The sequence below is a fragment of the Ammodytes marinus genome (genome assembly GCF_949987685.1).
Source record: "Ammodytes marinus genome assembly, chromosome: 2".
NCBI lineage: Eukaryota > Metazoa > Chordata > Actinopteri > Uranoscopiformes > Ammodytidae > Ammodytes > Ammodytes marinus.
The window spans coordinates 25,708,272-25,720,820 of NC_137231.1; positions in this window are offsets into that span (position 1 = coordinate 25,708,272).

Consider the following 12,549-nt stretch of genomic DNA (forward strand, 5'->3'; position numbering starts at 1 on the left):
GAACTTTTAAATGTTGGGTAAGGGTTTTCCAATGATTATTAACTGCCTGCAAAAGCAAACAAAACCCTCAACTCATCGTGGCGCATCCGCCAGAAACACTCGCAACACTACTGCTTTAATCCAAAGGGGGCTCCACAATCAACACAAACTGAAAGTTCCTTGTAGTCACTTTAAATATCCTCAAGACTGAAGACTACATATCTGCTGGGAAACATACTTGATATATACTTTGTTTATATTTAGAATGTGTGCATTTATTTATTTAAGTTATTTATTTAAAAGTTTTTAAGGATTTACACTAATATTTTTTCTACTGAAGTGGTTTTGGTTCATTTTTGAACATTCCAGATTCACTTGACAAGGAATATTAAATAAAAAATCATGCGGTGCGAATACAAGTATTTCTCAGTCTTTTTTTTCTGATTTACAGATGTTTACAAACGTTCAACAAATGTCCTTGGACCGGTGACATTGTCATTAAGTCATAAGCGTCTTGACCTAAAATGACCAAAATACCAGCCAAACCAAACCCAATCCAACCAAAATAATGTATTTTAGTAATGTTTAATATTTATTTGGCATTGACTCTCTAAGTCTCTGGAACTTTACTGGAGGGATGAACACCATTGTTCCAAAAGGTATACACGCATATGGTGTTTCATAATGTCTAACTCGTTGCTGTTCCCATAGGAGTTCAATTGGGTTGAGCTCTGGTGACGTCAAAGGCTTTAACATAAGATTCACTTCATTGCACCTGCATTGTTCTATTGTGAACATCACACATTCACTCACCCACATGTCTCTTATATGGGGATTTGTCTTGGTAATGAGGGGTTTATGCCCTGCGACCCTACTATATTATCCCTCTATCCAGCATGCTTACCGGTACTTATCTTTGCGTCTTCTCTTTACCCGTCATACATAAAGTAAAGGGCCCCCACAAAAAAACTTGTTAAAACCTTCAGTCTGTAATAACCCATCTGAAGAAATTGAGGCTTTCACAACACCCATAATCGACAATGAAGCAACCTCTCAAACCTGCAAAGTAGGCATGGAACTATCAATCTTCCAAGGGCTTGCGTCGGTTCAGAGACATCCAAAGACGCAACCACATTTTGATAGCTTAAGGGTAATCATGCATTACCCACCATCATCATCATACACCTTTTTCGACTTTGCCCGTGCATGCAGAAAGCTGGTACAAATACGAGGGAAATATGTAAAAAATCCTCCGTTCAGCGGTGATTGGTTGTTAAAATCCTTTCAGTAGCTGGGAGCGCTGTATATAAACTCAGCAAAAGCTTCTGGTTTATCACACAGAAGGAGTTGAGCTGAGAACATCAGAGATCACACGGACAGAAGACAAGATGTTTACACAAAGACAGACATACCTGGAGAAGGATACGTTTCTGGTTCAACTCTGTGGTGTCAATTTGACATGAAAGTATTGAGGAGAGAAACCTATTCTTGTAGACGCTTTAAATTACTTGGAAGGTGCATGAATAGTGCTTGATTATGGTAGTACAGGTCCTTCTCTTATAATTAGCATATTGTGATAAAGTTGATTATTTTCCATAATGTAATGATAATAATTGAACTTTCATATATTTTAGATTCATTGCACACCAACTGAAATATTTCAGGTCTTTTTTTGTTTTAATACTGATGATTTTGGCATACAGCTCATGAAAACCCCAAATTCCTATCTCAAAAAATTAGCATATTTCATCCGACCAATAAAAGAAAAGTGTTTTTAATACAAAAAAGTCAACCTTCAAATAATTATGTTCAGTTATGCACTCAATACTTGGTCGGGAATCCTTTCGCAGAAATGACTGCTTCAATGCGGCGTGGCATGGAGGCATAGACGTCGATTACGGGGGGGATGGGGGGTACATGTACCCCCCACTTTTCGTCAAGACTCATTTTGTCCCCCCCACTTTTTAAGCCAGACATGGAGTGCGTCCAGCCGTATTAAAACACAGCGTCAAGGTCTCTCTCTCTCTCTCTCTCTCACACACACACACACACACACACACACACTAGTTTGCACACCAGAGAAAACATGCTCCGAAGTCTCCGCTAGTTTGCACACCAGAGAAGACTGATGCATTTCAATCAGCAGCAGAGAGACAACGGCGAGTGGCTTTATAAGTGTCCCGTTGTGAAGTGTAAACTGTAGGGATTACCATCCTCTATGCCCACTAATGACTGTTAATGTAGCGGACACTAACAGCAGCTTGTGTCGCGGCACATGGATACATGACGATGTTGTTTACAGTGATGTGCGGTCAGGGTACTGCCTACACTGGCGCCGTGTGCAAAAAAAATAAGTAAAATAAAATATTTTTTTTATTTAATAAACTTATATTTGTATTATTACTGTTACTGTTAATTATTTCGATCTTTACATGTAATCCGCGATTACTTTAAAAAAGTGCAGACGTTTTGATTCGAAACGTGGCAGTTAGTAAGTTACGCCAAAAAAATATTGTGCCTTTGCTGTTTCCCATTCATTGTGTACGGCAAAGAATCAGTGCCTTTGCGCCTATTCATTGTGGACGGCAAGAAAAAAAAAAGTTTTCGTGCATGCGCACTTGATTCTGTATTATTTAACATGTACGCAAATAAGCATAATTCTTTGTGCCTTTTTTACGTAAATGGTATGCCACATAAGCCTTTACATTACATATCATTCATGGACCAATTAAAATCGAGATATTACTAGACATTTACGCAGCTTAGGCCAACGTCATTACGTTGGCTATGCTCATTCACGTCGCATTACCCCCGCGGATTTTTAAGTCAACATTGCAGCTGCCGTGCCCGCAGATATTTCAGACTGGAGGAATTTCAACAAATTGGATTATAATTTAAAAAGGAACAGAATGAATAGCAAGAGAAAGGCCTGCGCCAGCCTTGGACGGTGTACAGCAGCAACAGGGACAAACAATGTTCGAGCATTTCAAACGGACAGGTAGCCTACATGAACGGAAGGATGCTAGCTAGCTGTGCTGTCAGTCAGACTGTCACTGGATTACTATCGTCTTGCTTATTTCTACAGCCAGGGAGTCAGATTTGTGAGTCAGAAACTTTTTTGGGGTTTATTTAAAGGGACACTGTGTAACATTTTAAGTAATTCATTAGCTCAAATCAATATCCTCATTCATAAATATGTCCTCATTGGTGTAAAATCACCTCCACCAATAATCTGAATTATCCTCCTGAGCGTAGAATTACAAATATTAATGTTACATTTTATCCATTGAGCGGGCAAGTCGTATGGAGGAATCCATGTTTTTGGAATGTCATCGGGTGCATTGTTTAAAATTTTGAATTGTTCTTGTCCTTGAAGGCCACTGTAGCTTCTGTTATTATTCAAAAGGGGCGGGGTTACCCAGGGAGCGTTGCATTCTAGAACTTTGTAGAACTTTCTTGATGATGTCATATTACACACTGCACCTTTAATAATAAAGTTGGATGAATTGATACCGAGTGCAATCCATTCTGCATTTTATATTCAATTGAGCAGTTGTGTTTTCATTGTTACTGACGGACAAACCTAAGCTCTGCAATGTGGATAAATGGTTACATTCTGATGCTGGACAGGTCCATGGGGCATATGCTACTGGTACTTTATCTATTAAGATAAAGTTTATGGAGTGGAGTTGCCATCAGTTATGCTGTAGTCCTACATAATGATGAATGCTGTCTTTTATTTTTAAGTTGAATAGAAGTAGTACCGGTAGTTTGAATCGGCGAAGGTTTGACTTGTTGCCTTACGTTTTTTCGGCCCTCGGTGTGAGGGACGGGTCCGTTAAGTCGATGGATGCGATGTTTAATCATTTAGACCAAACTACAGTAGGCTACGGGCAAACCTGAAGTCACCGTCGTGACATTTCATATACGTCCCGTCTGTGTGTGTGTGCGAGTGAGTGAGTGAGAGAGTGAGAGAGAGAGAGAAAGAAAGAAAGAAAGGGAGGAACTTATTTGAAATCGTCCGTGCGTGCCTGTTTGTTGTTTATTGTTTTTGATTTAACAATATATAGGTTTAGAGAAATCTGGCTTTCAGAACTCAGTGCCTACCCACTCACTGACCTCACCGCACGTCACTGGTTGTTTATCAAGAAGTAATTGAAGCTGATCATGGCTATGCTACTAGCTAGGTTGCCATGGAGACCGAGGCGGAGTAATATTGTTGTGCGACAGTCCAGCCGTGCTTCGGCTCGATTTGAGCACGGTCAAAATGCCTTCGACCAATCAGATTGCTCAGTCGGAACTACCTTTCCAAGCTCCCTTTGTTTACGTCATGTTTGGTTGGGCTACGGGGAGCAGCTAGTGGCTCATATGTCCGCTGCTTTTTGAAAATGCTTTTTTCATCAAATGTGTCAGACATCAGTGTTTTGTATACATTGTATTCATTAGTGAGCGGGTATGCCGTCTTTCAGAACCGTTCATTACCTGCACTAAAGAGAAAAAAAGATGTTTCCTCATTGTCCCCCCCACTTTTGAAAATGGACTCCAGAATGCCTGTTTGTCCCCCCCACTTGTTTAGCCAAATCGACGTCCATGCATGGAGGCAATCAGCCTGTGGCACTGCTGAGGTGTTATGGAGGCCCAGGATGCTTCGATAGCGGCCTTAAGCTCATCCACAGTGTTGGGTCTGGTGTCTCTCAACTTCCTCTTCACAATATCCCACAGAGTCTCTATGGGGTTCAGGTCAGGAGAGTTGGCAGGCCAATTGAGCACAGTAATACCGTGGTCAGTAAACCATTTACCAGTGGTTTTGGCACTGTGAGCAGGTGCCAGGTCTTGTTGAAAAATGAAATCTTCATCTCCATAAAGCTTTTCAGCAGATGGAAGCATGAAGTGCTCCAAAATCTCCTGATAGCTAGCTGCATTGACCCTGCCTTTGATAAAACACAGTGGACCAACACCAGCAGCTGACATGGCACCCCAGACCATCACTGACTGTGGGTACTTGACACTGGACTTCAGGCATTTTGGCATTTCCTTCTCCCCAGTCTTCCTCCAGACCCTGGCACCTTGATTTCCGAATGACATTCAAAATTTGCTTTCATCCGAAAAAAGTACTTTGGACCACTGAGCAACAGTCCAGTGCTGCTTCTCTGTAGCCCAGGTCAGGCGCTTCTGCCGCTGTTTCTGGTTCAAAAGTGGCTTGACCTGGGGAATGTGGCACCTGTAGCCCATTTCCTGCACACGCCTGTGCACGGTGGCTCTGGATGTTTCTACTCCAGACTCAGTCCACTGCTTCCGCAGGTCCCCCAAGGTCTGGAATCGGCCCTTCTCCACAATCCTTCTTATGGTCCGGTCACCTCTTCTGGTTGTGCAGCGTTTTCTGCCACACTTTTTCCTTCCCACAGACTTCCCACTGAGGTGCCTTGATACAGCACTCTGGGAACAGCCTATTCGCTCAGAAATTTCTTTCTGTGTCTTACCCTCTTGCTTGAGGGTGTCAATGATGGCCTCCAGGACAGCAGTCAGGTCGGCAGTCTTACCCATGATTGCGGTTTTGAGTAATGAACCAGGCTGGGAGTTTTTAAAAGCCTCAGGAATCTTTTGCAGGTGTTTAGAGTTAATTAGTTGATTCAGATGATTAGGTTAAGAGCTCGTTTAGAGTACCTTTTCATGATATGCTAATTTTTTGAGATAGGAATTTGGGGTTTTCATGAGCTGTATGCCAAAATCATCAGTATTAAAACAACAAAAGACCTGAAATATTTCAGTTGGTGTGCAATGAATCTAAAATATATGAAAGTTCAATTATTATCATTACATTATGGAAAATAATCAACTTTATCACAATATGCTAATTATATGAGAAGGACCTGTATACTGTTATTTTAAATTTTCAAGAAATGTGTGTGTTCTGGTTGTGTAACCTTTTCCAACAATGTAGAAAACTGGAATGTCGTTATACCACATTGCAGGCAGAATCATAGCATTTGTAAATTGGGTATTATTGTCTGAGTTTTGCAGCACAAGTGAGCAAAAGTAAACCCTTTTGTACAGTGAGATATTATTCACTAAATTGATATATTGTGTTGTTAGCGTCCATAGGCCTCCTCTCAGCAGTGATGGTGGCAGTGGCGAAGTGGGTAGGGAGATCGCCTCTGGAGTGCAGGGTCGGAGGCTCGATCCCCCGTCTCCCCGCCACATGTCGAAAGTGTCCCTGAGCAAGACACTGAACCCCAAATTGCTCCCGATGGTTCAGAGAGCGCCTTGCATGGCAGCTACTGCCATCGATGGGTGAATGTGGTAAGATATGTAAAGCGCTTTGGGGCTGAGAAAATCGGCTAGAAGGCGCTATATTAGTACAGCGGATAAGCATAACAATTGTGCACTTTTTGAGAAAAGCATGAAATTTCTAACATAGTTAGTACATGCCATAAGGTGTATTTTAAGATGTGGAGGGAAGTCAGATTTTGCCTGTGACGGCCGTGAGACGCCAAATCCAAGATGGCCGACATTCCGCTGGGTATAATGTTTAAACTCTCATAATTTTGGAACCATACAATGTAATAAAACATATAAGATGTCATTTCCAACTAAAGTGGACATGCCCAATCATTTGGTGACACTTTTGAGATCACCAGTGTTTGAGGAAACATATTTAGGTCAAGGTCAAGGTAAGAATTTACCAAATTTTGTCCGTAAATGCGAACTTTTGCCAGGTGGTGGCGCTACAGCAAATCTCTTAGGGTTACCAAAATCAACGTGGTTGGTCCTGTACATGTCATGAAGCTTCACAGAAAATGTGACATGATTCCCATTAAAACTGTTTGAGTTATCAAGGTCACAAGAACAGCCCACGTTATCGATGATCATCAGACATTGCAAATGGTGTATGCCAGCGCTTTAAGTTGGAAGATGTAGTGTGCCCACCCAAGTTGCGTAATGGACTTTTCACAACAGCAGCAGTGGACAACATTGATCACAATCCAAGTTCTGCAACAGCCAAAGATTCTTTCCATGGCACTGGAATCTCACTAATGCAGCATCCATCACACACAAATGGAGGAACTGATCGTGGTGTATTAGTGATTCATCAGGGTGGCTCTTCCACAAAATCAGTGACACCTCTGCCATCAGCCTACACATTTGTGCCACCAGCTGCCTTCAAGACAAAAGACTTCAATGCCCCTAATGTACAAGGTCCTGTGAGACCTTCTGACCTCCTGGTTACTGCAGCTGCCAAAGAAGATGACTATGTATGGCTCAACAAAGTCAAAACAGCTGTTGAAAACTCTACCATGGATGGCATGATATCGTGGTCTGCTTATCACGCTGACACACACCAAGCAGTCAGTCCACCTGCAGCAATCAACTCACTACTTCCTCTGTTTCTTGATAACGCACTCTCAGTGGCAATGGTGCGTCACTCAATGGACATTGTAAGAGCGGCAGTTCAGAATGTGAACCCTGGTCAGATTCCTGTCCTTGCTGCTGATCAACCTCTGTATGCACTTGCTAAGGAAATTCAGTGGACCTGGCCAGCCACTCACGGAGAGGATCACTTTGTGATCATGTTTGGTGGTCTACACATTGAGATGGCCACTTTGAAGTTGCTGGGAGACTGGCTAGAAGACAGTGGCTGGACAAATGCATTGGTACAGGCTGGTATTGCAAGTTCGGGAACATCAAAGTCCTTTATAAATGTCAGCCATGTCACCAAGACCCGCCATGCACACCAGGTCACAGCTGCAAGCCTGTATACACTTTTACAACAAGCCTACACCAAAGAATGCACATCTGATGATATTGATGAAATACAATCTGATAGTCTGCCTTTTGAGGAGTGGTGCATACAGCGAGCAAAGACCACTGTTCACTTTGACTACTGGCTTAAGACCCTGTCGTTGGAGCTTCTCATGCTGCATTACATCAGATCACTTCGAGAAGGTAACTTCCAGCTGTATGTGGAGTCCCTTACGCAGATCATGCCCTGGATGTTCTCCCTCGATCACACACACTACTCTAGATGGCTTTCTGTACACATCCGTGACATGATAGCTCTTGCCAAAAAACATCCTGATGTCCTAGCAGAATTCACATCTGGAAATTTCGTAGTGCACAAAACCTGCAACCAATTCTCTGGCATGGCACTTGACCAGTGTCACGAGCAGAACAATGCAAAGGTGAAAGGTTCTGGTGGGGCTATTGGACTGACTGGCAATCCAGGAGCACTCCGACGCTGGATGGTAGCCGGGCCAGAAATTGCCAGGATCACATCAGAATTTGAGCAGCAAACAGTAAAGCAGCAACATGGTGCTAGTGGCACTGGACACCATCACCATGATCATACACCCGGAGTACAAGCTGCCTTCTTGAAGGAAGTTAAGGCACTCGTGAATGTGCTGGAAGAGATGGGGAATCCATTCTTAGAACAGAGCCAAGACCTACTAGTCATTGACACAAGGGACATCATGGACCCCCAAGTAGCTGAAACTGTGAGAAGGATTGAGACCCTTGGTGAGGAGCAGTACACAAAGCTTGTGACAGATAGGCTAGAACAGCGTACAACACTGGTCACACAAACAATTCCGAAGAACAAACTGCCACTGTTCAGTAGGCCACCAGTCAAAATGATGTCAAAACAGAAGGCACAACTTGCAGCTCTAAAAAGTGATTGTGGTCTTTTTTCTCGGCTGTACATCTCAAAAATGTCTTCTCCCATGAAAACCAGGCAGCCCCACCAGCCCTGTCAACTGGAGGAAAACTCCGCATTGGGGTTAAAGCCGATTTACTTTGCTGCCTGGAATCAGACCTGCTTCAAAATAAATGTGTGCCTGTGGCAGATGCAACAATTTTCGATGGTGCAGTTGTGGTTCAAATGTTAAATCCTGGAACATCAAGGACATTTAAAGAATATGGAGAAAGAATATTTGCACCATACATCTCTGCTCATCTGGTAAAAAGCAGTCGCATCGACCTCGTCTGGGATGTATACCTACCTGCCAGCCTGAAAGCCTCAACCAGACAGAAGAGGGGAAAGGGCACAAGGAAAAGGGTGGCTCCTTCTACTGTCATGCCAAAGAACTGGAGGGACTTCCTTCGATGTGATGAGAACAAAAATTAATTGTTCACATTCCTCACACATGAAGTGATCAACCTTCCTCTAGCAGAAGGTAAGGAACTATATGCGACAGACGGAAGTGGGGTCCTCTGCTCTCCTGCTGAGTCAGACTCTGCCTACTTAGCCCCATGTTCACAAGAGGAGGCCGACACTCGCCTACTTCTGCATGTGGCAGATGCTGTTCAAAAGGGGTGTAAGAAGGTGACCATACGCACAGTAGATACTGACGTTGTGGTACTGGCTGTGGCTTCATTCAGAAAGATAGCTCCTGATGAGCTGTGGGTGACCTTCGGGGTTGGATCAAGCTTTCGCTACATAGCCGTTCATGAAATTGTCAACACAATGAATCCAACCCAGTGTCTGACTCTTCCAGTATTCCACGCTTTCACCGGATGTGACACTGTATCCGCTTTTGCAGGTAGAGGGAAGAAAACGGCCTGGGAAACATGGAAATATTTCCCCGAGGTGAATGATGCTTTCACCGAATTACTCAGTATGCAAAATGAGGCTAGTCAAAAATCAATGAAACACCTTGAACGATTTGTAGTGCTGATGTATGACCGAACTAGCGAGTGCATGGATGTCAATGATGCTAGGAAAAGGCTCTTCACACAAAAGTCTAGAAATCTAGAGAACATTCCTCCAACACAGGCAGCACTAAAGCAGCACATTAAACGCGCATGCTACCAGGCTAACTGTTGGAACCAGGCATTGGTCCTGAATCCAGAGATGCCAGACCCATCTGACTGGGGCTGGACAAAGGAAACCACTGGATGGCAGCCGCTTTGGACCACCCTTCCTGAAGCATCAAAGTCATGCCATGAATTAATCTGCTGTCGGTGTGAGAAAGGATGCACTGGACGATGCAAGTGTGCCAAAGCTGGACTCAAGTGCACTGCACTGTGCTACTGTTCTGGAGACTGTTAGTTGTCCTGTTAGCTGTCCTGCTAAACAGTAGCTTAGTATAAGTAGAAGTGGTGAATCAGCAGAGCTTAATTTAGCTGTTCACTGTTTTGTAAAGTAAATACTTTTATACGTACATCTCTGTTTGCTTCTTAATTTGTGGAAATAACTTATTTTAGGTTGTGTCCTCCAACCCCAAGATTAGGGCATAACAGTAAGATTTTTTTCTTCAATAATTTTTATGAAGTATTAGACCATGGTTGTTCACTTATCATTATCATTTCTTAAAAGGGCAAGAAAATGATTTCCCTATTATATATCTCAACCAGTGTAGCAATTTAAATTAAAGGTTCCAAACTGAAAGGCAGATCATCGATAACGTGGGCTGTCCTTGTGACCTTGATAACTCAAACAGTTTTAATGGGAATCATGTCACATTTTCTGTGAAGCTTCATGACATGTACAGGACCAACCACGTTGATTTTGGTAACCCTAAGAGATTTGCTGTAGCGCCACCACCTGGCAAAAGTTTGCATTTATGGACAAAATTGGTTAATTCTTACCTTGACCTTGACCTAAATATGTTTCCTCAAACACTGGTGATCTCAAAAGTGTCACCAAATGATTGGGCATGTCCACTTTAGTTGGAAATGACATCTTATATATTTTATTACATTGTATGGTTCCAAAATTATGAGAGTTTAAACTAGCCTGGAAATCCTGACCCTGATATCTTGAACGATAGAGGGTCTGGCGACGATCAATAGTAATTTCCAACTCTAGGGGCGGCTCCTACTCGTGCATTTCAAATGCCACTGCACGCAGTTGGATAGCACTACAACCAATCAGAGCGATGCACAAGTGACGTAAGCCCCGTTCGTTTAGCGAACAGCTGTTAAACTGTTCAATTAAACGTTTGCCGTTGTCGGTCGGCAAAACAGAACATTCCACTTACTTGCTAGTGAAAGCTATGAGTCCCGTCTTCCAATTCGTTAAGGGTCGAGGCCAAAGCAGTCTCAAACTCACACAACATATCCGCAGCCATCTTTGATGTTTACTATCACAGCTTCGACGTCGCATGCACGTCACTGTCGTCATCCGGTTACGTCCTCCCCAGAGCACCATATAAAGGGCTCTGGCGCGCCCATATTAGATAGAACCAATTGAAACGTTATACCAGATTTCTGGTAGTCTTGATAAGCTTCAACGGAGCGTCTCCAGACCAACACGCGCAGCAAATTTAATTTGCCAGCGCCTAGTGGCAGGTCTGGGAATGCCAGGCTAAGTTTAAACATTATACCCAGCGGAATGTCGGCCATCTTGGATTTGGCGTCTCACGGCCGTCACAGGCAAAATCTGACTTCCCTCCACATCTTAAAATACACCTTATGGCATGTACTAACTATGTTAGAAATTTCATGCTTTTCTCAAAAAGTGCACAATTGTTATTCAAATGTGAGCTTATCCGCTGTACTATATAAGTCAAGTCAAGTCCATTTACCATTTACCATGGTGCTGCTTCTCCTGACCACAGCGGGACAATCTGTCATTCTGCCTGACATCCTGCAGACCACAGCAACTCCTGCTGTGTCCGTCACCACACAGCTTAACAACAGTAAGTGTCGTCAAAGAGTTCTGAGTCGGCTTGAACATCTGAAAACATGCAAATTAAATATATTTTATCTGGTGTAGACACCTTTTACCTTTTAAACGTGTAAAGAGTCTTGTGCAAATTAACAAGCAAACAATTGAAAAACAATTGCATTTTTTTCCAGGACTAGAAATCAGTGTGGGGAATATAGGTGTATGGGGGCCGATTTGTGCCACTTAATGAATGATCAATGAATTATTAACCCATCAACAGAATGGGTCACACATCCTGCCACAATGGGGAGGAGGGGGAAACAAAAGCAAAAAATTATAAAAAATGCAGTCATTGCTCACAATTGTATTTTTCTTTTAAACTAATCAGTTAGTCAATCAATCATTTATTGATTTTATTGTTTTATCATTTAGCCAACACAGAGTATAGGGGCACACAAATGGGCCCCTTATACCCTGTGTTAAAATATGATAATTGACCACCTGTATTGATTATGACTATGCTCTCTCTGTCTCTGTCTCATCAGGCAGTATGGAGGGACCCCGGGTTCTGCGCTCAGTCAGATCATGTGCAAGCGAATATGAGAACTACTGTAAAAGTGGTGGAAAGTGCTATTACCTCCAAGACATAGAACATCATTTATGCATGTAAGAAGTGCAAACACACACACACACACACACACACACACACACACACACACACACACACACACACACACACACACACACACACACACACACACACACACAACACAAACAAACATATGTTTATGCAGATTCACGGAGTATCTTGATAATATTTTATGTGAATGCTGCATCTCATCTATCTACTGTACATGCACATGTTGGTTTGTGTTCACCTGGAATGCACTAACACATATCTCTCTCTCTCTCTCTGTTTTGCAGCTGCAAGTCTTCATACTTTGGGCCTCGCTGCACTCTATTTG